Source organism: Prionailurus viverrinus, chromosome A2, assembly GCF_022837055.1.
Source record: "Prionailurus viverrinus isolate Anna chromosome A2, UM_Priviv_1.0, whole genome shotgun sequence".
Lineage (NCBI taxonomy): Eukaryota > Metazoa > Chordata > Mammalia > Carnivora > Felidae > Prionailurus > Prionailurus viverrinus.
Genome location: NC_062562.1, coordinates 15153023 through 15180388, shown reverse-complemented (window position 1 = coordinate 15180388; position 27366 = coordinate 15153023).

Here is a 27366-nt window from a genome sequence, read left to right as displayed (position 1 = left end):
TTGGTGACATTTTCTTGGGGCCACCTGCTGAGGAGGGCAGGGGGACAGCTGGGAGAATTCTAGAGTGAGGTTTGAAACACGTGTGGCGCAGAGTGGGGGGAAACTCAGAACTGTCGTCAGGTGGCCCCGAGAAGCCCACCAAGCCTGGCGGCTGTGGCTCGTGGGGACTCCTGCTGTTCCAGGCTTCACGATGTCCCCCGAGCCCAGGTTGCAGGCTGGGCATTGCTGGACCCGAGCCCGTGAGTCGCGAAGGGGGACCTGTCTCCCCCTCCCTCGCTGCCTCCAGGAACGCTGTTTAACTGTTTAAGTTAATACTTGGCAAACACAAAAACATCCGAATCCACACCCTCCAACCGGAATTTTCAGCCGAGCAGGAAAGATGCGTCTCTTTGTGTGAAATGTGCTACGTTTACAATTTAAAACCCAAAGAGGGGCGCCGGGTGGCTCAGTCGGTTAGGCCTCGGGGTCTTGGTTTCACGATCTCGCGGAACATGGGTTCAAGCCCCGCGCTGGGCTCTGCGCTGACAGCACAGAGCCTCCTTGGGATTCTCTCTCTCTCCCTCTCCCCTGCTCATGCTCTCTCTCTCTCTCTCTCTCTCAAAATAAACTTAAAAAAAATTTTTTTTTTTAACGCAGAGGAAAAGAAAAGCAGAAGGAGCCCTTCCTTAAAGATCTTGCCTCCAAAACCGATGCAACTAAACACGAGTCACCGCTTAGCATCTGCCTCGTAGCCCGGCAGACTCACCTTGGGGCTGGGAGAAAAGTCACAGACCCAAGGGTTCTGCATTTTGCTGCGACTTCTTTCCAGCCAGGAACATGTGATTCTGCCAACACCACGCTGGTTCCCTTTTTTCTTTTTTTTTTTTTTTTGTTTACTTCAACCGCATCGGGTTGTAAAAGCAATGAGCTGGTCATGATGAAGGAAACTTCCTGAAAAGGAAAGAGAACCTAATCCTCTTTTATGAACCTGTTTATTTATTTATTTATTTATTCATTTTATTTTATGTATTGATTTTTTTGCATGTGCCACTCTCGTCATGGATTTTATAGAGCTCGTCACTAGGCTTTTTTTTTCCTTTTTTTTTCTTTTGTCGTCTGTTTTCTCACATTTTCTAAATGTTAACTCCCCTCGGCACTCAGGCGAAGGGGCAGACACGACCCAGGGGGCTGGCGAGGGCCCTTCCGCTGCCCCTGTGGCCGCTGCCCCGCGGTGCCCGCCGGGGGACGTCCCTCGGGTGACCTGAGCATCGCCTCCCAGCAGCGATTATTCCGTTCGGCTACCGTGCAGTTGGATGTGCTGGCCGCCCGCCTCGCACCCGGGGCTGTGGGTTCCAGGCCCCGCGCCCACAGAGGTGCTGGGAGCGAACGAGGCAGGTGTGAGGTCCGGTGCCAGCATCGCCCAGATTTCACTCCCCGGCGCGACCTACAGACACGCCTCTCTTTGGGGGCGCCTTGGGGGGGGCTCAGTCGGTTGAGCGTCCGGCCTCAGCTCGTGGGTTCGAGCCCCGCGGCCGGCTCTGCGCTGACGGCTCAGAGCCTGGCGCCTGCTTCGGATTCTGTGTCTCCCTCTCTCTCTGCTCCCACTCATGCTCGGCCTGTCTCTCCCTCAAAAAGAAATAAACGTTAAAAAATTTAAAAAATGCCCCTCTTTCAAGAATCTCCATCTGCTCTGCCTCCCTCCTGGCCCCCTATCATTCCCACCACTTTCCACCCCCGCCCCTCTTCACCCTTTGTCTGATGGCTTTCTTCTGGATTCTTAGTAGGGTTTACATCGGACAAAAACTCTCCCTCTCTCTCTCTCTCTCTCTCTCCCTCTCCGCTTGACCCAATTTTTTGTCAGACTCTTGAACCTTCTCCTAGGCCCATCAGCCCCCTTCCCTCTAAGATCCAGTTTTAGCAAGAACTGCAAAGTCATTTTAGTAAAGATCTCCACCCTCCATATCTCATAGAGCCCCCCTGCCCCATCCCTCCCCAGGAGGCATCTGATCACCCTGAACTGCCCCAGGGAGATCCCCCCTTCACCTCCATGTTTCCTGTTTGTCGCTTCCCACCCACGCACCCCTGCCCCTCCACGCCCACTTGCCCGTGCTGTTCGGACTTGAGACATCTCTCTCCCTCGCTGCAGAATTCCATCCCGTGTATCTGGGTAGCCTCCCCTCGAATAAAGCCTGCCTCACAGTGCTTGAACAAGAGTCACCGAATGTTCTCTGTCCCCTCGAACCATGCCCACCGCTCCCAGTGAACAGCTGTGTCACCCCGGGCAAGCGACTTCTTACCCTCCACTCTTGAACTTCTTGACCTCAAGTCCTTTGCTCCCCCCGCCCCACCCCTGCCCACCCACCCCCCCCCCCCCCCCCCCACCACCACGCTCTTAGACCTTGTCACCTCTGGGATCTGCCTTACCAAGAAATCTTTAACTTACCTTCTCCTCCTCTAACCACAACGTCTTACAGTTCCTGTTCTGTCACCCCGGTACTCGTATGCTCCCACCTCGTTTCCGCCCCCCCTCTGGCCTCTGGGACCCGCCATCTTTCCTGATTCTTACCACCCCCTGGCTGCCTCGACTTAATTCTTGACCCAGGACACACGGTCCCCGCCCCAGTCCATGTCTCGCCGATACCCTCTGCACACTGCCCTTCTGACCCATCTGCCTGGAAGAGGCCCAGCCTGGATTCCATCTGCTTCCATCTTGCTTAACCCTCTGCCACCAGCGTCGGCCTTCCTAGAGGAGACAGAGTCACCAGGGCCAGGTTTGGCATTCCGTCTCGTTCCCATGTCTCCGCACCCGCTGCCCATTCTCCCTTCCCGGGGCCCACAGATCCCACCAGCCCCGACCCCCCGACCCCCCACCGGCTCCAGCAGCAGACCCCCACCCTCCTACGCCTTCAACCTCTCCTAGCACACAGACAAGGCTCAGGCTTCTCCTGACAAAAGGCAAACCCCCAAAGAGACTCTCGCGTCTATAAAGACGGAGTCAATATACTTTTTCCTACTCTCTTCTCGAAGTACAACTGACAGCCCAGGGCGTCGTGTCCCAGACAGACAGAAGACTCTGAAAGTTGAAAGACAAGAGGGCAGACTGACCCGGGGTCCCAGGACTACAGGAATGACATGGTGGTGAGTCCCTGGGGTTTCCTTTTTTTTTTTTTTTTTTAATTTAAGTTCAAGTTAGTTAACATACAGTGTAGTTTTGTCTTCAGGAGTAGAACCCGCTGATTCATTTCTTACAGATGCCACCCAGGGCTCATCCCTAATGCCCATCACCCACTTAACCCATCCCCCCACCCGCCTCCCCTCCAGCAGCCCTCAGTTTGTTCCCTGTGTTTAAGAGTCTCTTTTTCACTCATGTACCCCAAAATTGAAGCTGAAGAAGCTAGCAACCAGGAGACTCCGACAGGCAAGGAGGGAAAAAAGCCTTGGCCAAAGTCTGCTCTCCCGAACTCCCCTGCAGGGGTGGTGTCAGTGGAAGCCGAGCGGGGAGCAGGGACTCTCATCCCCACTGGACTGTAATGAGGTCCGCCCCCTCCCCCATCCCAACTCCCTTAGACGTCAGTAGTGGAGACCGGATGGGGAGCCTGGACTTCGACCCCATCGACAGGAACCAGGTGGCCCTCCCCCTCCCCACCACCCTGACAAAGGTGGGGGGGGGTTCTTCTGGAGAGTCAGGACTTTCGCCATTGTCTCGGGGTAAGGAGGCTCCTGCCCCATCCCCCATGTGGCCAGAGGAGGCCACACGGGAGGCAAGAAGGAGGCACTTCTACTCCTCTGGGCCAGGGGTATCGATGGAGACCTCGTAGGGAACTGGGACTCCCGCCTCTGCCCCGGGATGAGAAGCCTCATCCCTTCCGGGATCAACGCACGCCTCATGGGGAACCGAGCTTCTGCACTAGCTTGGTGGAACCCGGGCGATGCCCTCCCTTCCCCTGCCAAAGTCCGCTCACACAGAAGGTTTAAGTCCCAAGGTCTCGTAACACAACGCTCCAAGTTTTTAGGTTTTAGAAACTACTTAACCATTTTCATGTGTTTAGTTCGGTGGCATTAAGTACTTTCTCGTGGCTCTACAATCATCACCACCGTCCGTCCCCAGCACTTGTCCATCTTCCTGAACTAAACTCTGTACCCGCTAAACGCTAATGAGTAAGGCATTAAAAGTCTCCATCACCACCCCCTGGCAACCACCGTTCTATACTTTCTGTTTCTACGGAAATGACTATTCGAGGCACCTCACGTAAGTGGAATCATAGAGTATTCGTTTTTTGGGGTCTGACTGATGTCACTCGGCGCAATGTTTTCAAAGTTCATCTCTGCTGTAGGCTGTGTCACGATTTTCCTCCTTGTTCTTTTAGGCCGAATGATACTCCAGAGTCTGTATATACCCCAGTGTGTTGATCTATTCATCCATCCGCGGACATTTGGGTTTTTTCCATTTTTCGCCCGTTGTGAGCAAGTGTCTTTTGCTTCCTTAGTTAATCCCTGAGTATTTTATGCTCCTTGCTACTATTGTTAATGCAGTCGGGTTCTTAATTTGCTTTTCAGGTTATTCATGGTGAGGGTGGAGAAGTGCAACTAATTTGGGGGTGTCAGTTTTGTGACCTGCAACTTTGCTGAATTCAGTTATTAGTTCTTACAGTTTTTGCGTGGGGGGGGGGGAGGGGATCCCTAGCGATCATGTCATCTGTGAACAGAGATAATTTGAATTATTCTCCAGTTTGGACTTTTTTTTTTTAATTTTTTTTTTTAACGTGTATTTATTTTTGAGGCAGAGAGGGACAGAACATGAACGGAGGAGGGTCAGAGAAAGAGGGAGACACAGAATCTGAAACAGGCTCCAGGCTCCAAGATGTCAGCACAGAGCCTGACGCGGGGCTCGAACTCACAGACCGCGAGATCATGACCTGAGCCAAAGTCGGACGCCTAACCGACCGAGCCACCCAGGCGCCCCAAGGACGACTTTTCTTTCTTTCTTTGTCTTGCCCATTTGCTCCGGCCCGGCCTTCCAAGACAATGTTAAACTGAAGAGACAAAAGCAAATATCCTTGTCATATTCCTGGTCTTTAGTAAAAAAAAACAAAAAACAAAAAACTTGTATTTTTTTCACCATTGAGTCTGGTATTAGCTGTGAATTTTTCATACGTGGACTTCGTTATGTTGAGGTACTTCTATGTCTAGTCCCTTGGATATTTCTAGAACAAAAAGGTGTGGATTTTGTCAAATGCTCGCTCTGCGCCCCTTGAGATGATCGTGTGGGGTTTTTCCCTTCATTCTGTTAATGTGATGTATTATGTTGAGTTTTGCGCCCTGAACCGTCAATGCATTCCAGGAATAAATCCCACTCGGTCATGGCATACGATTTTTTTTAATACGCCGCCGAATTCAGTTTGCTAGCGTGTTGCTGAAGATTTTCACAGCATAGATGCACAGAGACATTGGTCTGTAATATTCTTGTCTATTCTCGCTTTGGTATTGGGATGATGCTGGGCTCATCGATATGAGTGGGGAACGCTTCTTTCCTCTTCAATTTGTTTTGAACAGTTCAAGAGGGATTGGTTTCACTTCTTCTTTAAATGTTTGGCAGAGGGGCGCCTGGGTGGCGCAGTCGGTTAAGCGTCCGACTTCAGCCAGGTCACGAACTCGCGGTCCGTGAGCTCGAGCCCCGCGTCGGGCTCTGGGCTGATGGCTCGGAGCCTGGAGCCTGTTTCCGATTCTGTGTCTCCCTCTCTCTCTGCCCCTCCCCCATTCGTTCTCTGTCTCTCTCTGTCCCAAAAATAAATAAACGTTGAAAAAAAATTTTTTTAAATAATAAAAAATAAAATAAAATAAAATAAAATAAAATAAAATAAAATAAATGTTTGGCAGAATTAACCAGTTTAAGCCATCTCGTCCAGGGCTTTTCTTTGTCGAGAAGGTTTTGATGGCTGGTTCACTCTCCTTCCTAGTTACAGGTCTATTCAGATTTTCTATTCGTTCACGATTAGTTTGTGTATCTTTAGGAATGTCTCCATTTCACCTTAGGTTACCCAATTTTCTGGCATGTGGTTGTTTAGCGTGCTTTCTTATAATCCTTTTATTTCTGTAAAATCAGTAATAATGTCCCTGCTTTCATTTCTGATTTTAGTTATTGGAGCTGTGTCTCTTTTTTCTTGTCAATGTGGATTTGTCAAGTTTGTGGATCTTTTTTTTTTTCTGAAGAACTAAATGCTGCTCTTGTTGATATTTTCTATTGTTTTTCTATTCTCTTTTTAAAAAATTTATCTCTACCTTAATCTTTATTATTTCCTTCCTTCTGCTAGCTTTAGGTTTAGTTTGCTCTTTTTTTTCCCCTAGTTCCGTAAGGTATAAAGTTAGATTGTTGATCTGAGAATTTCATCTATTTTCATGTAAGCATTTATGGTTATCAAAATTTCTAGGTTTTGATTTAAAAAAATCTCTCATCTTACCAAGGATCAGGAAGATCTGAAACGGAAGTTTTAAAGAGAGACTCAATAGATGCCACACCAAGAGATTTTACAATTATTCGACAAGAACTTCAAGCAGCTATCATAAAAATGCTTCAGCAAGCAACTATGAGCACCCGGAAAAGAAGAAAAACAGAAAGTCTCAGCAAAGAAGTGGAAGAGATAAGAACCATGTGGAAATTTTAGAACTGAAAAATACAATAACCAAAATTAAAAAAAACAAAAAACAAAAAACGAAAACAACACCTCAGAGGATGAATTCAGCAGGAGCTTGTAACTGTTGTCTAATATCAGGCAAAGCAGCCCCTGGATGTATCAATGAACCAGGAGGACATTGACAGATTTCTAGGAAGTTCATACAATTTATAAAATATTTATATTAATATTTTATCCATACAAATATAACCTAGTGAAGATTGAAGATTTCTTCTTATTTGATAGTGCTTCCCATGCACTCAAAGAAGCCAAATTATTTTTAATATCCCTCTTTTTACAAAAGTGAAAGAACAAATTCTTTTTGATTTTCCAGGGACCCTCTAAGAAATCTCAAGGTCGATTTGAATCAAGGTTTCATTTAGGATTTGATTTGGGGCGGTGTCTGGGTGGCTCAGTTGGTTAAGCATCTGACTCTTTTTTTTTTTAAATTTTTTTTTTTTTTCAACATTTATTTATTTTTGGGACAGAGAGAGACAGAGCATGAACGGGGGAGGGGCAGAGAGAGAGGGAGACACAGAATCGGAAGCAGGCTCCAGGCTCTGAGCGGTCAGCACAGAGCCCGACGCGGGGCTCGAACTCCCGGACCGCGAGATCGTGACCTGGCCGAAGTCGGACGCTCAACCGACTGCGCCACCCAGGCGCCCCAAGCATCTGACTCTTGATTTCAGCTCAGGTCATGGTCTCACAGGATCGAGCCCCATGTCGCCTGGGACTCTGTGCTGACAGCACGGAGCTGCTTGGGATTCTCTCTCCCTCTCTGTCTGCCTCTCCCTCACACATGTGCACTCTCTCTCAAAAATAAACAAACATTAAAAAAAAACACACCAAAAAACATGATTTGATTTGGGAAGGCAAAATTCAAAAGTTGTCAACAAGATAAAAAAGTTTGAATACTTGGAACATGGGATCATGGGTCACTCAAAAAAATGCTTGGCCACCTATTTAACCAGTGATAATAAAAAAAATTCAACATTTGATAAAGTTCAACATTCATTCATGATAAAAATTCCCAGGAAAAACAGGAAAATAGAGAAACTTCCTCAACTTGATTAAGAGCATTCACAAAAAACCTACACTTGACATTATACTTAATGATGAGAGACTGACTGCTTTTTCCCTCTAAGTTTCAGAAAAAGGCAAAAATGTCCATTCTCACCACTTTTAGCTGACGTATACAGGAAATTCTACCTGTGCACTAAGCTAAGCAAAGGAAATAAAATGCACATATGACAGAAATAAAATTATCTCTATTTGCAGATGACATGATTGTCTATGCAGAATATACCCAAGGAATCTACCAAAAGAAACAAAAAAAAAACCTCTAGAACTAATAAGTGACTTCAGCAATGTCACACAATACAAGACAAATATACATAATTAAGTTCTATTTGTGCATATTAGCAATGGGCAATGAACAGCAATATTAAATACAATTTATAAGCACTCAAAAACAATAACAACACCACCAACAACCCAGCAAATACTTAGGTGTAAATCTAACAAAGCCTGTATAGGATGAGTATACTGAACACTACAAAATATCGAGGAAAGAAATCAAAGATCTGAATAAATGGAGAGACTTACCATGTTCATGGATTGGAAGACTCCACATAGTAAAGGTGTCAATTCTCCCCAAGTTGATATATAAGTTTCACATTCAAAGTTCCTTTCAAAATCCTGGAGAGATTTCTATAGAGATAGACAAGATTGTTCTACAATTTCTATGGAAGGCAAAGGAGCCAGAAGAGCTAAAACATTTTTGAAAAAGAATAACAAAATGGGAGGAATCACTCTACCCTACTTCAGGACTTATTATACAGGTATAACACTCAAGATTGTGTGGTTCTGGCAGAAGGAGAGACACATAGGATAACATAAGAGAATAGAGAACCCAGAAAGAACCCACCCAAATATAGCAAACTGATTTTGACAAATATGTCAAAGAAATCATTAAAGGATTGTCTTTTCAACAAACTGTGGTTGAGTAATTGTACATCTACGGGCAAAAATAAATAAATAAATACCCCAACCTAACCTCGCATTTATTTAAAAAGTAACTCAAAATGGATCTTAGATTTAATGTAAAACATAAAACTATGACACTTTTAGAAAATAACACGAAAGAAAATCTTTCAAACCTATGACTTGTGAAGAGTTCCCAGACATGACACCAAAGCGTAATCCATAAAATGAAATATTGAAAGGCTGGGCTTCGTCCAAGGGGGGGAAAAAAAAACTTTGACACTGTAAAAAACTCTCTTATGAGGATGAAAAATCAAGCTACAGACTGGGAGAAAATTTGCAAACCACATATCTGATAAAACTCGTATCTCCAATATATAAAGTTCTCTCGAAACTCACCATTGAAGAAATCCAGTTAGAAAATGGGCAAAGACAGGAGGAAACAGTTCACTGAAGAAGATATACAGATAGCAAACAAGCACATGAGAAGATATCCAACCTCACTAGCCATTAGGGAAATACAAATTAAGACCACGAGGAAATATCCCCATTCCTCCTGCAAGCCAGGATTCAGAGAGGCTGGATCACTCACATACTGCCGGTGAGAACGGAAATGTTGCGGCCATCCTGGAAAAGAGTGTGCTCATTTCTTTAAAAACTAAACATGCAACTACCATATGATAAAGCAATGGAAATACTTGGCATTTATCCCAGAGATATAAGAACTTAGGTCCACACAAAAACCTGTACGCGATTGTTAACAGCGGTCTTATTGGTAGTAGCCCCAAGGTGGAAAACAACCAAAATGGCGGGCTTAATGGGTGAACCGGTTAAACTGTGGTACATCCGCCCCCTGGGGTGCTACTTACCAATTACAATTGTGTGTATCCACAACAGCTTGGATATGGATCTCAAGGGCGCTATGCTGAAGGGGAACTAAGGTCAAAACACGGTATGTTCTATGATGGTATTTGTATAACATTTTTGAAATGAAAAACTTGTAGAGACAGAAAACGAATTCGTGGTTGCCAGGGGTTAGGTTAAGGGGAAAGGGGGGAACGGAGGGGGCTCCGTGTGATTATCAAGGAGTAGCCTTTTTGTAGTTTGTGGGGATGGAACAATTCTGTATCTTGACTGTGATGGTGATCGCATGTATCCACACATACAATGAAAATGACATAAAAACGTTACATAATCCAAAAAATGACCGTGGCGTTGCCCCAGAATCGGATCCTTGTTATTTATATTATACTACGTGTATGGACGACGTAAACATTGGAGAAACTGAGTGAAGGGTCTTTGGGACTTCTCGGTACTTACTATTCACAACCTGGGAATCTATCATTATCTTGAAATAAGGCTTTTTAACCTTTGAGAAAGAATAAGAGCTTTGGAATTGGGTAGACCTCACTGTGTCTTTAATCACCTTCCTTTTCCCCCTAAGTTGTGGCCCAAACTTGGCCGCCTTCTTCACATTCGATGCGCCGGAAAGAGTTGCCCACATTCTGCCTCCACGTCCCACCCCACTCACTCTTCTCCCCTCCCCTGCCCCGCCACTCTACACTTCACTGGCAACTTCCTCGTTGCGAAATGGGACTGAAACTTCTCAGTACTTGCTGCACCCCAAAGGTGCAGGAAGAGAAAAGAAGAAGCAAGCCAGAGAGAGCCGTCTATACTGCAGATCTGACTGTTTCTCTCCAAATGAAAATCTCTTTGGTGGCTCCACACCATCTTTGACAAAAGTCATCCTTCTGTCCTCCGAAGGTCTCTGATGCACGTGCTATGCATCAGACAGCGTTCTAGGCCCAGGGGCTAGCCTATTCAGTAGCTTTTACTTGGCGAGGAAAAAGCACAGTCCGCATCCCCACGGGGCTTCTACTCGATGCTGGCGTGGGAGACAGAGAAGAAACAGAAGAAAAATGAAGCAGGGTAGGTGGCCAGAGGTTAGGACTGAAGCGCGCTTGCAGAACAGCGAAGACTCTAATGGGGCTGGAGCAGGGCGGGGCGGTGGGGTGGAGGGTGTGGAGGAGGGATGGGCTCAGAAAGGTGGTGGGGCCAGATGGTAGGACCTCGTAAAGGCTATAGGGCCAGCCCTAGGAAGCTTCTCATGACCCGCCCCTTCTGCCACACTCTCCACCCTCCTCCCTGTAGTCACCTCGAACACCTGTTCCCCTCTCAGCCTGGCCAAGCCCTACTTATTCAAAGATCCGTCTGGACGCGCACTCTTCTGGAAGGCTGTCCCTGACCCCCCAGGCTACATGGGGCACTCCTTCCCCTGCTTTCTTGGTTTCTGCAGCTGGGCCTTAGAGAGCTCTTATCTCTACGACTGGGAATTTTCTCTCTAGGCTGGTCACTCTTGGGTGCCCAGGCTCTGGTGCAGCGATGGCTAAGACCAGACACAGAGATGTTTGAATGAGTGACCGCCTGGGCCCTCTGGCCTCTCCCCGAGCAGAGAGGCAGAAGCCCCCACGTGCTCCTCTTTGGCTCTGAGCAACGGCCCAGTCGGAACCCATCCTGTGTCCCTGGCTCCTGGTTCAGGCTTCGGGGAGCAGGGTGTGGCCCAAGGCAGGAGAGGCCTCTGGGTACTGGTGCGATGATATTTTTTGTCGAATAAATTTAAGAGGAGGAACTGAAGGTACTGAGTTAATAGATTAGGTGCTTTTTCCCAGTTTTCTGTTCTCACCAGCGTGCCACCTTGTTCTGACTCGGTGAATCATCCGAGATTGGATTCTTCATTTACTTCAGCGAGAACATTCGGATGAAGCGTGGGGTTGGATGGCTCTCCTCCTGCAGAGCTGGTGGAGGGGGTGGGGACCCGCGCTCTCTCTGTAGAGAGTGTCTTTCTCGAACTGCACTTTGGATCTGAAAATTGTTTTCTTTTTTTCATTTAAACTTTTTTTTTTTTTTTTAAATTTACATCCAGATTAGTTAGCATCTAGTGCAACAATGATTTCGGGAGTAGATTCCTTAGGGCCCTTTACCCATTTAGCCCATCCCCCCTCCCACAACCCCTCCAGTAACCCTGTTTGTTCGCCATATTTAAGAGTCTCTTCTGTTTCGTCCCCCTCCCTGTTTTTATATTATTTTTGCTTCCCTTTCCCTTATGTTCATCTGTTTGGTCTCTTAAAGTCTTCAAATGAGTTATGTCATAGGATATTTGTCTTTCTCATCCCTTTTGTCCCCACAACTTCATTTCTAGACATGATCCTGAAGAGCTGGTCAGAAATATTTGCACAAGAATATTCAGCACAGAGGGCGCCCCGGGGTGGGGGGTGGGGGGGCTCGCTCGGTTGAGCATCTGGCTCTTGATTTCGGCTCAGGTCATGGTCTCAGACCGTGGGATCAAGTCCCGTCACGGGCTCTGCATTGACAGTGAGGAGCCTGCTTGGGATTCAGTCTCTCTCCCTCGCTCTCTGCCTCTCGCCCGCTTGTGCGTATGCACGTACTCTCTCTCTCTGCTCCTCCCTGACTCACACACATGCACATGTGCTCTCTCTCTCTCTCTCTCAAAATAAATAAACTTTAAAAAAAAAAAAACCTCTTAAAAAAAAAGCAAGAATATCCAGTGTTGTACTAGCATTCGTGTTGAAAAATGGGAGGTGGCCCATGCCTCACGCGCGTGCCTGGTGAAGTAAATATGGCATAGCCCTGTGACAAACTACATGCGATCCTTCGAGATTATCTTGGATAATTTGGCTACAGGGAAATAAATGCGATGCTAAGTGAGAAAAATGGAAAACTGTTTGATACAAACTGTACCCCTCCCCCTTCACAATGTCGTAAGTGGCTACAGCTGAGTTGTGAAATCTTGTTTTTATTTTTGTTGTAAATCTTTTTAAAGTCTTTTTTAAAAATTTGTTTCATGTTTATGTATTTTTGAGAGGGGGGGGGAGAGAGTGCGAGCGGGGGAGGGGCAGAGACAGAGGGAAACAGAATCCGAAGCAGGCTCCAGGCTCTGAGCTGTCGGCACAGAGCCCGATGCGGGGCTTGAACTCATAGGACGGGAGATCATGACCTGAGCCACCCAGGCACCCCTACAGTCATTTTTAAAAAGAAAATATGTATTGCTTCTCGGCCTTTTGGCTAAGATCAAGTGTGAAAGGAAATATATAGTTGCTAAAAAAGATTTACAACGGGGCGCCTGGGTGGCTCAGTCGGTAAATCGTCTGACTTCGGCTCAGGTCACGATCTCATGGTTCGAGGGTTCAAGCCCCACATCAGGCTCTGCTGACAGCTCAGACACAGGAGCCTGCTTCGGATTCTGTGTCTCCCTCTCTGCCCCTCCCCTGCTCTCGCTCTCTCTCTCTCTCCCTCTCCCTCAAAAAATAAACATTAAAAATTATTTTAAAAAATAAACAAATAAAAATGACTACAGTATTCATTATGAAATATTTCAAATATGAAAAAATACAGAAAACAATTGAATGAGCAGAAATGCCTTAGGTCTCTACCTCCCACAAAAAACACTTAATTGCAGATCGATTATGGCACATAAATACTGAAAACAAAATAGAGAAACCTTGAGAACACAGAAAGATAGATGCTTTAGGGCTTCAAGATAGCGAGGGCTCTCTAATAAGACCTGTACTATTTAAATATTGCTGCCTAACAAACCAGCCCAACATTTAGGGCTGGGATTCTCTCAAAGTAACGGCTAATTTTTCATTGTTGGTGATTCTACAGGTCAGCAGTTTAGGCTAGGCTGAGCTGGGCAGTTCTTACGGTCTTTGCTGGGCTCGCTCAGGCAACCATGGCCAGCTGCCAGGTTAGCTGAGCCGGCTGTGGGCTGGGGCCACTGGGGTGACGGGGCCACATCCTTCATCATCCAGTAGGCTAGCGTGGGTTCATTGACACGGCAGCAGGTAGAGCTCCCGAAGTCCTCTGCGCTCAGAATAGCCACAGCATCACTTCTGCCGTCTTCCCTTGGCCGAAGCAAGTACAGAGACTCCAGAAGGATAGAGATAGAACAGCACCTCCTAACAGGACGAGGTGCTACAAAGACACGTTGCAGAGGCATGAACACCTACGGCGAAGATATTGCAGCCGTTTATGCATTTAAGGAGAAAATAAAATACACACACCATAAAGGGAAAGGTTGATACAGTCGAAAACATTAACATTTAAAACTCCTGGGGCGCCTGTGTGGCTCCGTCAGTTAAGCGTTTGACTCTTGATTTTGGCTCAGGTGGTGACCTCATGGTTCATAGGACTGAGCCCTTAGTAGGCAGCTCAGAGCCTGCTTGGGATCCTCTCTCTGCCCCTGCCCTGCTCTCTCTCTCTCTCTCTCTCTCTCTCTCTCAAAATAAACAAAATAAACTTAAAAATAAAATAAAATCGGGGCACCTGGGTGGCTCAGTCATTTCAGCGGCCAACTTCAGCTCAGGTCATGATCTCACGGTTCGTGAGTTCGAGCCCCGCATCCGGCTCTGTGCTGATGCCCCAGAGCCTGGAGCCTGCTTCGGATTCTGTGTCTCCCTCTCTCTGCCCCACCCCTTGCTTGCTCTCTGTCTGTCTCTCTCTCAAAAATAAACATACATTTAAAAACTTAAAAAAATAAAATAAATTTAAAGCCCTTGAATAAAAACTGATACCTTGACTATGTATTCCTTTTATCATCTTAAAGTTAAAACAAAGATTTCAGGATGCTGTACCAGACCACTTTTTTTTTTTTTTTTTTTTTTTTAAGGCATTGAAGAAACCATCTATGTAGAAAATCTGAACTTCAAATTGAGGACATGATTGGATACACATTCTCATTACGCCTGGACGCTTTCTCCTCAAACGGCGTATTATAAGACTGAGTTGAATAGTGAAGTCCACTTTCCACATTTGAAAAAGAGTTACTTCCACGGAAGTTATCATTCTAGGGCACACCTACTATGCCGAATAAGGCATTGCCTATTTGAAATTGTGTGTCTTTACCTTAATTCTTCTCATTTCAGAACGATTATTGAACCAATCACCGGAATCCTGGGAGGAGGTTCTCTTCTGAGAGAAGCAGGACAATTGAGGGAGTTGATCTTTTGTGTCCCCGGGAGAGACAGAAGAGAAAGGAACGGAGTCCAGGAACAGACAGAGGGAGCCACGATATTTTTTCCAGAACCAGCGTTCAGAAGTCTGCCCTCGCCCTTTGGTATGACTCGGGATTCGCCCCCAGCGCCAGCCCGCTGTGGCCACTCTGAGGCCAAGTACGAACATTTTGGGGTCAGACCACGCAATGACTCATCCTCGCGGCGTGTGCCCGTCAACGGCGCAAGGAGAGGGGGAGGGGGCTTCTCAAGGACGCCAACCCACCTCTGCGGGCAGCAAGGAGCTGCTGGGTGTGTCCAAACGACTAGAAGCCAAGCTTCCAGCTAAGAAAAGCGGACCTGGTTCCTATCCCCACAGGAGAAAAAGAGAAAGGAAAAAAAAAACAACCAAAAAACAGACTAAGAGGAGCGGGCACAGAATCTTCCAGATGCCTGTTTCCTCCATCCTCCCTTCGTAATTACCCACAGCAGCAGCCGGCATCCTGGAAAGAGCCAGGTTTGGGCTCCGAGACCTATGTAAAGGGCCCTTGGGGTCGTGAGTCACCTCTGACTCTGACAGCTCGACAAAGGTGACAGCTGAGAGCAATGTGGTCTCTTTTACCCAGCCGTGCACGGCCCCTTCCCGCCAAAGTGGGGTGTGACACATATCTCCCCCCCCCACCCTGCTCCCCGTCGCTACCTGCAAGCCCAGCTCTCCTTGGGTGGGGGAAGGGGGTGGGCAGGATGGTTCCTCGTTTGCATACATCCGGGCCCTGTTTGCATGGATCCCCGGCAGCACCGGGGCTCCAGGACAGCCGGCCCAGACCCGAGGGACCTCGAAGCCCCGTGGGGAAGGCCCGGTCCCTCACCCGGACACAGAGAGCCGCTCCCAGCCCTGTCTAGGCACGGGCCACACGGTCTGGTCACTGAGGGCCGGGAAGCAGGGACCCAAGGCTGACCCGGTGGGGGGCAGGGGAGTGGGCAGAGAAGGCAGGCGGGGAGACTGGCGTGCCGGACAACCGTCCTCAGATGGGCACTGTGCGTACCAGGCCAAGGACGGCCTCCGCACCCAGTGAAGAAGCTGGTGGCCGTGGGTGTTGGGGGCAAGGAACATCCTTCCATCCCAGTTTGCTCCACAACGGTGAGAAGAGGAAGAAAACAGTTTTATTATCGAATAAGCGTGGAAGCCGATTGCAGCGCGCCCACACGCGAGGCTCCGTGGAGATGACACAGCCGGAAAGACGGTGTGCCGTTTTTTGTGCCACCGAACAGCCACAATCCATTGTGAACACGTGCCCAAGACTAAGGGTAGCCCGTCGTCCCACAGGAGGGCCTGGCCGCGCCGTCTGCGTTCTCCACGCGGTTACCCGAGTTCACCCACCGGCTCCGGGAGCCGGTTGTGCCGGTGAATTTGCCTTTGCCTCTAGGACAAGCCGGCTGTCACAGCCTGGAGCGTGGTGACAGGCACAGGCACCGTGGGACCGCAGACGTTGATGTTTGCATTTCAAAGAGATAATGAGGACCGTTAAGCTGTTACTGAACACGCCTGGGCTTTAAAGCTGGCGAGAAGCGTACAAATAATTCACACTTGGATTCCTACCTATTCCTACGCGTGTTGTATACACGAATTCCGGCGTGTCGAAGGGACAGAGGACGAATTCACAAGCACTGGGTTTCTCCTGGGAATGCTCTACAAAAGAGAAGCCTCTCTTCCCCTTTCCGGCCACTAGACAAGTTCAGCTTTAAATTTACCTTACATGGGGGAGGGCAGGGCGCTAAGACATGGGTGGGGCCTGGGCCTCCTTCCCCAAGTTCTGGGACATTCCAAAGCCGGCTTCCTTACACATTTCCAGGAGGACATGACTGGGAAGCATGTGATGGCCTACAGCCGACACGAGGGAAATTTTTCCAGGACCTGGGAGGTGGGAACTTCTTTCCTGCCGGAGAGACACATGCCTCTGGCTTGGTTAGAGGTGACGTTTTGTTCGAGGGGCTTGCCAGATACAGTCGGTGTCATCTCTGCGAACGATGCCTGAGGTCCTCTGTGGGGTCCGGAGTCGCTGAGATGCTCTCGTGGGAACTTTGTGCACCGGACGTGCTTGGCCAGGTGTGAAACCGACTCTCATCACAGGGCCAGCCTCAGAAGGACCAGTCCATGGGCCCCTGGTGGGGGGAGTCTCTTTCTGCGGGCTGAGTCCCGGGGGCGGGGGGGTGCTTTCTGACATTTAAGCCATCCCACCTCTGCGTGGAGTGCAGTCATTTCCAGGAACAGAAAATGGCAGACGTTTCTAGAGCGGCTTCTGCAAACCACAGGTGTTGTCTCCCGTAGCCCAAGCCACTACCTCGAACCACGGGTGTCACGGAGACCACTGTGACCTGAGCAGGAGGAAACATTCTCTCTCGAGGACCAGGGTAGCCCCCCCCCCCCCCCGCTCCCCTGCCAGGTAATTGTGGAAATCACTCTATTGCATCCTGGAAGCCCCTTCCCCAAGAGAAATAATGCAGATTTGGCCACACAGACACGCAAAGATTCCGGGGGGGGGAGAATATGGTGCTAGGACTCCAGAAGAAAGGGGATGTGTTCAGAAGCAGCAGAAAACCACCATGATGTCCTCGTTTTCTTCCGTGTTAATTTCAGACCATGGCAAGGCCTGATTCAAACACCCCCTCCTCCCTGCAGTCTTCCTGCTTTCCCCCCATCTCCCCATCCCCCCCAGCCCAGAGCCCGCGTTTGCCTTCACCCACAGCACCCTCCTATCCACCGAATGAATAAAAGACTCTGATAACCCTGAAGTTTTCTGACTTCAAGAGATGGTCATTGTAGAACATCTGGAAAAGCACAAAGAAAATTAAAATCACAAATAATCCCCCCCCCCATTCTGGATGGATATTTTCCCATTCTTCGTCCTGTGAATTTTATGTATCCTACAACGAAAAACAAATAAGAACCAGACTGAAGGTGTTGCTTTGTAAGCTGGTTTTGTCCTCTTAACCTTACCACGTGTTCTTTTACAGTATCATCTTGTCGCTTACGGACCACAGTTTATTTGAGCAAAGCAAGTAAAAGCGTGTGCTCTGGGGGCACCTGGGTGGCCGAGCTGGTTAAGAATCCGACTTCATAGGGGCGCGTGGGTGGCGCAGTCGGTTAAGCGTCCGACTTCAGCCAGGTCACCATCTCGCGGTCCGGGAGTTCCAGCCCCGCGTCGGGCTCTGGGCTGATGGCTCAGAGCCTGGAGCCTGTTTCCGATTCTGTGTCTCCCTCTCTCTCTCTGCCCCTCCCCCGTTCATGCTCTGTCTCTCTCTGTCCCAAAAAGAAATAAACGTTGAAAAAAAATTTTTTTTAAAAATAAAAAAATGTGCATTTTACCAGCTTATTAACCTCTACTTTCGTAACAACATGAGAGCCTTCTCTATCAAAATCCACAAGGGAAGGCTAAGAGAGAGGTATATCTCTGGAAAACCACAGGTAGGAGACAAAGTGGTTTATTGCTGAGTTATTTATAATATTGAAAAACTGGGGAAAACATCCAGCAAGAAGGACATAAGTAAATTACGGTATAGTCAGCCAATACTACATAGTTCTCCAAAATGATGTTTGTGGATAAGTTCTGATGACATGGGACAATTTTTATGATGGGACACACAGTGAAAAAAAAAAGGTTACAAAATCGTACGTCGCGCATGATTTGGGTGATGGAAAATAACACATGATAACATGTTAGTGTTATCAGTGAGGGAAGAGAGTGTAGGCGATGGCTGATTCTGCGCATTTGCTGGGAGCTTATTTTTATCCTTGCTATGCTGGCAGGAAGGGTTTCTGCTCTAGAACCTGCCCTTCCCCATCTGCTGCCTCGCAACCAGGGATTTCAGTAATCCTTTTCAGAATCTGTGCACTCAGCTTCCAGTCCGCAGCCTCCTGCTCGCCCCACCCCCCACTTCCATCCACACCATTTCTGGGGAAAGCCGCTTGATGAGGACAAGGGTTTTCCAGCTTTGCTTTTGACAGCTCCTTGCAAAGCAGCACATATCGTGGTGTGTGTGCTCCTTCATTGGCTTGAGAGCTGCAAGAGTACTTCTGCCTGTTCATAAAACGAAATTGAAAAACTTTGGGGTTTGGTAGGTTTGTAGGAGAGGGAGAATTTCAGATCGGTTTCAATTCCCCCCCCTCATATAATTAACATCGGGAAGCCCAGACAATCTCGTTTCTGTCTCTTAGTGAAAAGAAGCCCTTTTTATTTGGGCTTTATTCTGTTTGGTCCTCTTTGTGTGTGATAGCTGCTCACACACACGTGTACTAGCCGGAATGGGGTCTCGATCTGACCTAGAGGAGTGAAAAACTGGTATATGGGCAGGACACACACCAGCTTTCTCTTGATTATGACAGGACATGGTAGGGCAGCCTAGAGGGTCAAGCCTTTGCTCTGGGTTGGAAAGATGACCCAGTCCAGGGCAGGAGTAGCATCAATGGTTGATGCTGGTTGAAGTGGTCGCCTGGAGACCTGAGTTCTAGTTCCGTGTCACCTACTTATCAAGCGTGCAATGGGAGGAAGGGGGGGGGGTCATAGCCTCAGTTTCTTCATCTGTAAAATAAGTCGGTTGGCTCCGATGATCCCTTGGATCTCTTTCAGGTTCTGAAACCTCATGATTCTTTCTCAAGCAAGGAAGTAAGGGAGCAGGTATGGGGTGGGAGAGGGTGTGAAGGGAAAGCATTTGAAGGCCTTATTTTGTTTAGGATGGTCTCTTAATAATGGAAATAACAATTGCCATTGGTGAGACCCGTTGGTTTCTGGGTCAGAAACAATCCCTACTCTGGGAGTTACTGTACCAAAGGAATAGTTTTTCCTGGAAAATGGACAGGGAGCTCAAACCAGAAGCGTAGACAAGGGGATCCCAGATTACAGGACACCATTGTGATATTTTTCTATAAATATAAACTATGATTAAATATGTTAATAAGGCGTGTTCTGATTAGCTATGGCTCATGTGTAACAAACCACCCCAAATGGTGCTTTAAGCAAAACCAAACTGGAGTTGACTGGGCTAAGCAAGGTGGGTCTTGCTTTGTCTGTCATGTGGTTGCAGAAAGACAGAGGCTGGACCAAGGTCATCCTGAAGGGTTCTTCACTCAGATGTCTAGAGCCTAGGAAGACTGAAATCGCCGGGTATTCAATCTATTCATCAAGCCACGGATGGATCTATCCAGCCACCCATGGATCTATCTATCCATTTCTGGGTCTAACTATCTACCCACCCACCTACCTTCCTGCCTGAATATCTACCTATCTGTTGGTCTCTCTGTGTGGTACGTCCCCAAAAAGGCTTCAGCATAGCTAGACCTCTTATGTGGCAGCTGGAGCCCTGGAGTCAGTGTCCCAAAGAAACACTGGTAGAAGCTGCATGACCTTTTCTGATCTGGCTTCAAAGTCACACAGCACCATTTCTGCCACATTCTGTTCACTGAAGCGGCCATAAGAGCTTGCCCAGGTTCAAGAGGAGAGGTCACAGACTCTACTCCTTACTGTGAGGAGTGTCAACGAATTACAAGCATGTTTCAAAACCACCACCAGGAGCAAGGATGAATTAATCAGTATCAACTAATATGATATCGACATTATATATTTACAAAATGAAACCTACAAATTCTGACCAGCATGTAGCGATTGTGCCAAAGGTGAGGCTGGAAAAACAATTTTTTAAAAATAAACAAAAGCTGGCCTGAAGGGCTAGGGCTTACAGCATGGTGGGGGCTGGGAGGAGGCGTGGTGGGAATGGATCCTGGAGTAGGGTGGGGAGGGCCGGAGGCTGCAAGCTTCTTCCCATTCTCCAGCTTACTCTGAAGCCTGAAGGTGAATACCCCTTCCACAGCTGGAGAGCTTACAATCAACCTTTTCACTCAGAGAAGAGGAAACGCTCCCCAGTTACCCAAATTACACCACCCAGCCTGGTATACATAAATAGTAATCGGCTGCCCCAAATCACCATTCACACAGGAAAATAAAAGACCAAGACGAGTAAACAGAATAAATAAACCTAGAGGAAGAAGAACTAAGTAAAAACAAACCCCAAATTCTAATTATCCTCATGCAGAGTCGAGATGATGCACCCACAACACAAAAAGTCTATGTATTTAAAAAAAAATTTTTTTTAATGCTTATTTATTTTTGAGAGAGAGAGGGAGAGAGAGAGAGACAGCAAGCAGGGGAGGGGCAGAGACAGGGAAACACAGAATCTGAAGCAGGCTCCAGGCTCTGAACTGTCAGCACAGAACTCGAAGCGGGGCTCGAACCCACAAACTGTGAGATCATGACCCGAGCCGAAGTCAGATGCTCAACCAACTGAGCCACCCAGATGCCCCCAAAACAGTTCATTTAAAAGGAGCCCTTGGAAACAAAAAAGCCTGTTTTAAATCCCTTTTGAAATGTACTTTTAAATTATTATAATAAATAATGTTTATGTTTCGTTAAATAACTTATTATAATTTGTTTTAAGCCTTTTAAATAAATTTAAATAATTTTGATTAGATACAATAATGTATTAATTATTATAACAGATATACGACATACAATTTAAAAAAACTCAAAGAGGGGCGCCTGGGTGGCGCAGTCGGTTAAGCGTCCGACTTCAGCCAGGTCACGATCTCGCGCTCCGTGAGTTCGAGCCCCGCGTCAGGCTCTGGGCTGATGGCTCAGAGCCTGGAGCCTGTTTCCGATTCTGTGTCTCCCTCTCTCTCTGCCCCTCCCCCGTTCATGCTCTGTCTCTCTCTGTCCCAAAAATAAATAAACGTTGAAAAAAAAAATTTTTTAAAAACTCAAAGAAAGAAAGACGACACCAAAAAGTCCAGAAGACCTTGCAGATTAGACAGCAAAATGACAAAAGGCAGATAATTTGAGAAAAAGAGACAGGAAGTGTCCAATGAGGTGAGCCAAAATTTATGCAATAGGGACTTCAGAGAAGGAGAAAAGTAAAAATGGAGAGGTGGAAATTATTGAGGAAATAATTGAAGAAAATCTCCCAGAGTGGAAAGAAGGCAAAGCTGTATTGTAGCTCAGAAGACCCCAGGGACTCAGCACAGCGAACAGACCGTGATCCACAGAAACAACCTCATGGAATTTCAGAGCACTGATACTAAAGAAGATCCGGAAAACCAATGAAAGAGAAAGACCAAGGTTGGCATTATTCTCATCAGCACCACTCAATGCTGGAAGACAGTGGAGGAATTGCCTTCAAAGTCCAAAGAAATAATTTTGTACCTAGAATTTGATATCTTGCCAAACTATCCACCCAGAGTGGAGGAGAAGTAAAGGCTTATTAGACATGCAAGAATTCAGAGAATGAACTCCCATAAGTTCTTTGTGGAAATAAAATTACTTGATGATGTGCTACCTGAGAAAGAGGAAGACAAGAGAACTTAAAAAAAAAAAAAAAGGAAATTAAACCAGCCTAGAAATACAATGAAAAGAAACTCACACTTCAGTTCAGATGTGCAGTTGGCTTAGCCAAAAGTCGACATATTTTGGAGCACAGAATAAATGATATAATTAAAGAAGTGGAAGGTATTTGTGTTATTATGAAGAAGGAATATGTTTCTGTTGTCAATCAACCAAAAATCAGAAAACAGTAAGTTGTGGAAATATACATAGTATATATTTTTTATTTATAATATATAAATACACTTATACATAGTATATTATATATACATATATATTATAATAAAATATGTACACGTATATCGTGGCCCAAATACAAAAGCAACCAAATAAAAAATGATTTTGTGTAGCTGGGAGTCTAGGAAAAGAAGACCCACTTGACCTTGACATCGGTCATCCAATTGGACCTTGACCAATCCATCGTGTAGATCTCAACCTAACACCCAATTCTTAGAGAATAATAGTTACAGCATCTTGGTACCTTATATACGGTTTGTTCCCTGGCTTTCCATGATCAGAATTCAATTAGTGACAAAGCACGGAAGATAAATTCACCAGAGAGAATGCCCGTGCTATAAATTTGACAAGGGGAAAGAAGTGGTATAGTCGAGAGAAGGTGGGCAGCAGAAAAGAGAGAAGTGGAAGGAAGGAAGGGGTATTAGTTTCCTGTCTTACACGGTGGGGAACCGAGAAGTACTACCTACAGTTGGCGTGTCAGTAAACAGAGACGGAGGGATATATAAAATCATAAGGTTAACCATCAGAAGATATGAAAATACACCCCCCTCCAATGATTTGGAGGTGGGAGAAGGGAGTGATAAGTGAGTAAGTCGCTCACCTGTCACAGCTGAAAGTCTGTAGATAGTGCCTAACACTGCTAACCAAAGACCTAGACGGAGTATGTTATCTAGCAGTATCAGTCAAGGTCAATACCTGAGAAAAACCGAAACAATCGAAAGAAGGTACCAATCAGGAGGAAAGCGAGCAAAGGAGTGGGAAAGGCTTACTATTTATGGCTTTCTAGGCTGTTGGCATTTTTATTTCCAGGCACCTATATGTTAATAATTAAAAAGCAAAATAAGAAAAATACCAAAGGACTTGAAAGTAATAGATAGGCGTTGGGTCAAAAAGAGATTGTGCGGGTGATTTATTTACTTCTGTTTTCCAATTAGGTTGTAACATAGTTGTTGTTATTTCCATAATGGAAAAACTCATAAAGAAATGGCTAACACATTATTTTTTTTTTTTATCAAAAAAAAAATGGAGGAAATGGAGTTGACTAAGGGAAGAAATCCACCTGAAATATTTGCGGGGTGATTCTAAATGACCACGAAGGCCAGGCCAGCTGTGTGATCTCGCGGAAGTCACTTAACCCCTCCGGACTTCGGTTTCCACCTCCGAAACATAGAGAAGTTGGCTTTAGGAGTCCTCAGGTCCTGCTCAGCTCCCATAGCTTATGAGTCTCTGAATTCCTAGCAACTCTGAGGATAGCCACTGAAATTATGTGACCCAGACAACCTCGACTACAGAAAGGACTGGGTTCTACTTTCCGTCGCCGTTGAGGGGCTGAGCGACATTTCCACTTGAAATCTGCAGCTGTGAGGTGCTGCTAAGCTCAAGTTCCTCTAGCAGTATTGCGATCCTTCGCTCCAATAGAAAGTAAAGTCCGTGCGAATCTTAACTCTGCTGTTCAAATAGAAAAAAGCCAAAGGCTTCACACACTGAGGACCACAGATGTGCCTCCCCACCCAGGCCCTGCTCAAGCTCTTGAGGAAACCTGTAATCATCTGGGCTTTGGCCTCCAAGCGAGGGGTAAAGCAGCCTTTGTTTTGCGAGAAGAGCAGGAAGTGTGTTGAAAGGCATAACCACGGCAAAGTTGCCACATCAAACTGAGAGGTCTCTGAAACATGAGGAAATCACTCACCACAAGAAACCCGGAGGGAACCAAATCCCGCTGTCGCCTCTACCTGTCTCGCCAGGATGTAGACACTTTATCCCAGATGAAGTTCTACCTTTAGTAGGTTATGAACCCCAGAACAGAAATCTTGTGACAGGGTCATGTAACAAGTGATCGCCCTTTGCTTTTTGGAATGATGGTGTCTTTGAACATCTGAGGAGCCAAGACTAAAGAGCATCCACAAGTTGCCAGTAGAGAGTCCCCAATCCTGCCATACGTGCCTTACATGGTGGGGTTGCCAGCACCACTGGGAAGTTTAGGCCCCACACCAGACGGCCAAATCAAGCTGCCTTCTACCAAAATCTCCGGGTGGTGCATTGGGGCATTACCATTTGACAGGCACAGGTGAACAAGGTGAGCTCGCACACCTGCCCATATCAAGGACGCACACCTGCCCACGTCAAGGACTGAGGATTTAATGACGCACACGGTCAAGCACCTGAACCTGCAGAAGCCCCTCCAAAGAAGGGGCTGTTGTGTTATACTGGTTATTACTCCGTATACAGATGAGGACACCCAGGCCCAGGTTGGCAGGACTGGAGAGAAGGCTTAGGGAAATCCGAGACCTGTCCAAGGTCAGACAGTAGTAAAGGGCGCAACCGGGGCTTCCAACCAGATCTCCTTGAATCAGAGACTCGTGCTTTTAACCATTACTTCCAGCTGCCCCCACTCCAGTTGGATGTTTTCAAGTGATTCATTTGAACGGCTGCATCCAGTTGGGAGCGTGTCAAGAACCATTTTCCGGAACGTCATCCTCAGGAGCTCCCTTTCCACCCCACCCCCCCCCCCCCCCCCCCCCCCCGCCCGGGAGGGACCCTTCAGAGCTCCGTACCAGAGGGTGTGGCCCTCCTCGGCAATCAAGCCTGAGTCACAGAGGAGCTAAGTGTGACAGCAGCCCCAGAAACACAGCCTAGAAACGCCTGTGTTTAGAAACAGTAGGCCGAGGCTTCCGGGAAAGACGATCTATTTTGCGATGCCTTAAGGTTTCAGAATGACTGTGGGCCCCTTCACCTACCTCCTCTGAGCTAATGCCATCATCTGTCCTCTGAAACCCTTGGGTCTGGAGACAGAGGAGGTTGGGGTGCAGGTAATTGCAGCTGACGAGAACCTTGCTTTTCAAGAATTTGAGCCCCAGGACAATGCTGGTCAGGGCTCCCCAAACCCCTCGTGGTACGATGTGGGGAAATGGGGGTTTTCTAGAAAGTCATGCATGCTCTTCCTGGAAGCAGGGAAGGGAGATGTGGGAGAGCACACTGGTGAGCTTCCCAGAAGCCTCATTTTCTTGGTGACCCTGCACCAGAATCATCTTCTCTATCCGCAAGGACGAGATTCAGCTACAAACAACAGGATAAACGATAATAATAGTGGCTTCAACCAGTGCTTCCCAAACCACCGTGTGCACAACATGACACCTGTGGACCTCGTTAAGAGGCAGATGCGAATTCGAAAGGTCCGGGGCGGGCCCTGAGGTTCAGTGTTCCTAGCAAGCTCCTGAAGGATGCCCACGCGGCTGGTCCACAAAGCACACTGAGTAGTGAGGGCTTCCACAGGGCAGAAGTTCATTCCTCCCTTAGGTACCAAAAACCTGGAGGTTGATTCCCCAGCTATGTGGGACCCACAGCGGCATCAGAGAGTCTGACTCTGACCTCTCTGTTCCTCCCTCTTCAGGGGAGGCTTCTATCCATAAGATCGCCTTGTGATCCAAGATGGCTGCCGGCGATGAAGGATCTGTGCTCCAAGAAACAGGAGAGAGAAAAAGAGTGGTTCTTCCAGCCAAGCCAGCTTCTCCAAAATATTTTTCTTGCAGGCCATTGCTGCTTGGCCACCCCCGAGCTGCAGAGAGGCTAAAATTGGGTTTCTTTTCCTAAGAAAGGAGACAACGGGTGGCTGGTGGGCAATTAGAATGTCGGCTCCATCTCTCCAGCCACTCATCACCATTGTGAAACCCTAATGCAGAGAAGCATGACCTTGATAGCCTCTTTTTTCCAGCGGTTATTCTGAGGAGGAAGAGGTCGGGCTCCACTGTGCATCGTCTGGGTGGCTGGTGAGCCATGGCGAGAATACATTTTAAAAAGTTCTGACGGCAGGGAAAGAAGGAGGAAGACTCGGGCAGAGTCGATGGGATTCTTATACAGTGCTGGAATCTGGAATCTGGTCTATGGTCTGGAATCTGACTACAGTCATGCGTCTGAGGCATGAGATCTATCTTGTTCCCCAAAAAGTGGGCCTCCTCCCGGGGCCCTGACAGCCTCCTCAGGTGCCCGGAACAGATTTCCTCGCCGCGATGTTTTAGCTACAATATTTCATCCTCTCTCGCTGCTCACCGCAGTGCATGCTCCAGCCCCAGCTTCACCCCTGGCTCACGCCCCTGGCACCTGGCCTCACCCGTTCCTGGGTCCCTTCTCTTGCTCTGAAGAGAACCTGCCCGGTGCCTTAATCTGCCAGAATCACCAGATGTGGCCGCTGACAATTCCTTGATGCTTTGGGTATTTTTCTTCACGCCCGATGTCCCCTCTAACTGAAATTACGTGGCCTATAGCCCCACCCACCCACCTAGGGAAAGCAGTTCTGGGGTGATGCTTACTTAGACAGGGGTGCCCACCGAGGGGACCGGGAGTGGACACCCCACCATAAACTGCTTAGTGGCTCATGACGCGACCTGACGCAAGGGGAACCGACCACACCAAGGTGAGAGCATTTGCTATGCCAATCAGAGTCTCTCACCAGGGGATCCGACGTGGAGTCACGGGACAGAAAGAGGCGCACCCGTGGCCTCTTATTAACGACGCCACCGACTCCTGTTGCCGACGTCCCCAGCTGCCAGCGCCACGGGGCCGGCGTTTTGGGATGTCCAACCTGATGGTGTCCCATCCCGCTGGCCATCTGGGAACTCCGGCTTGAAGGCGATACCACTTTTCTAAATGTAACCGTGGCTCAGCTGCCGAAACCAAATCCCAACGACACGGCTGAAATAAATGCAGGTCTAAGCTGGCGTGGCGGCTCCAGTCCGCAAAGGTGTCCGGGGCCCAGGCTCTTTCTATCTTGTCGCTCTGCCCACTGTGGCCCCGTCCCCACCTGCACTGCGCTGGGGGGCTCACAGCGTTTCCACCTTCTGCCAGGCGGGAAAAGGGCAAAGGACCCGGATGACGCACCCCTTCCTTTTAGAAGCACAGCCTGGAAGCCACACGGAGAACTTGCACTTGTATGAATCACTGGCCCGAACGCGGTCACGTGGCCACCTGCAGGTGCAAGGAAGGCTGGGACATGTTGACCCTAGTCTAGGCAGGGAGGTGTCGGGCGAAAAACCCAGGACTGTGTCCCACGAGAGATAATGAAGAGTA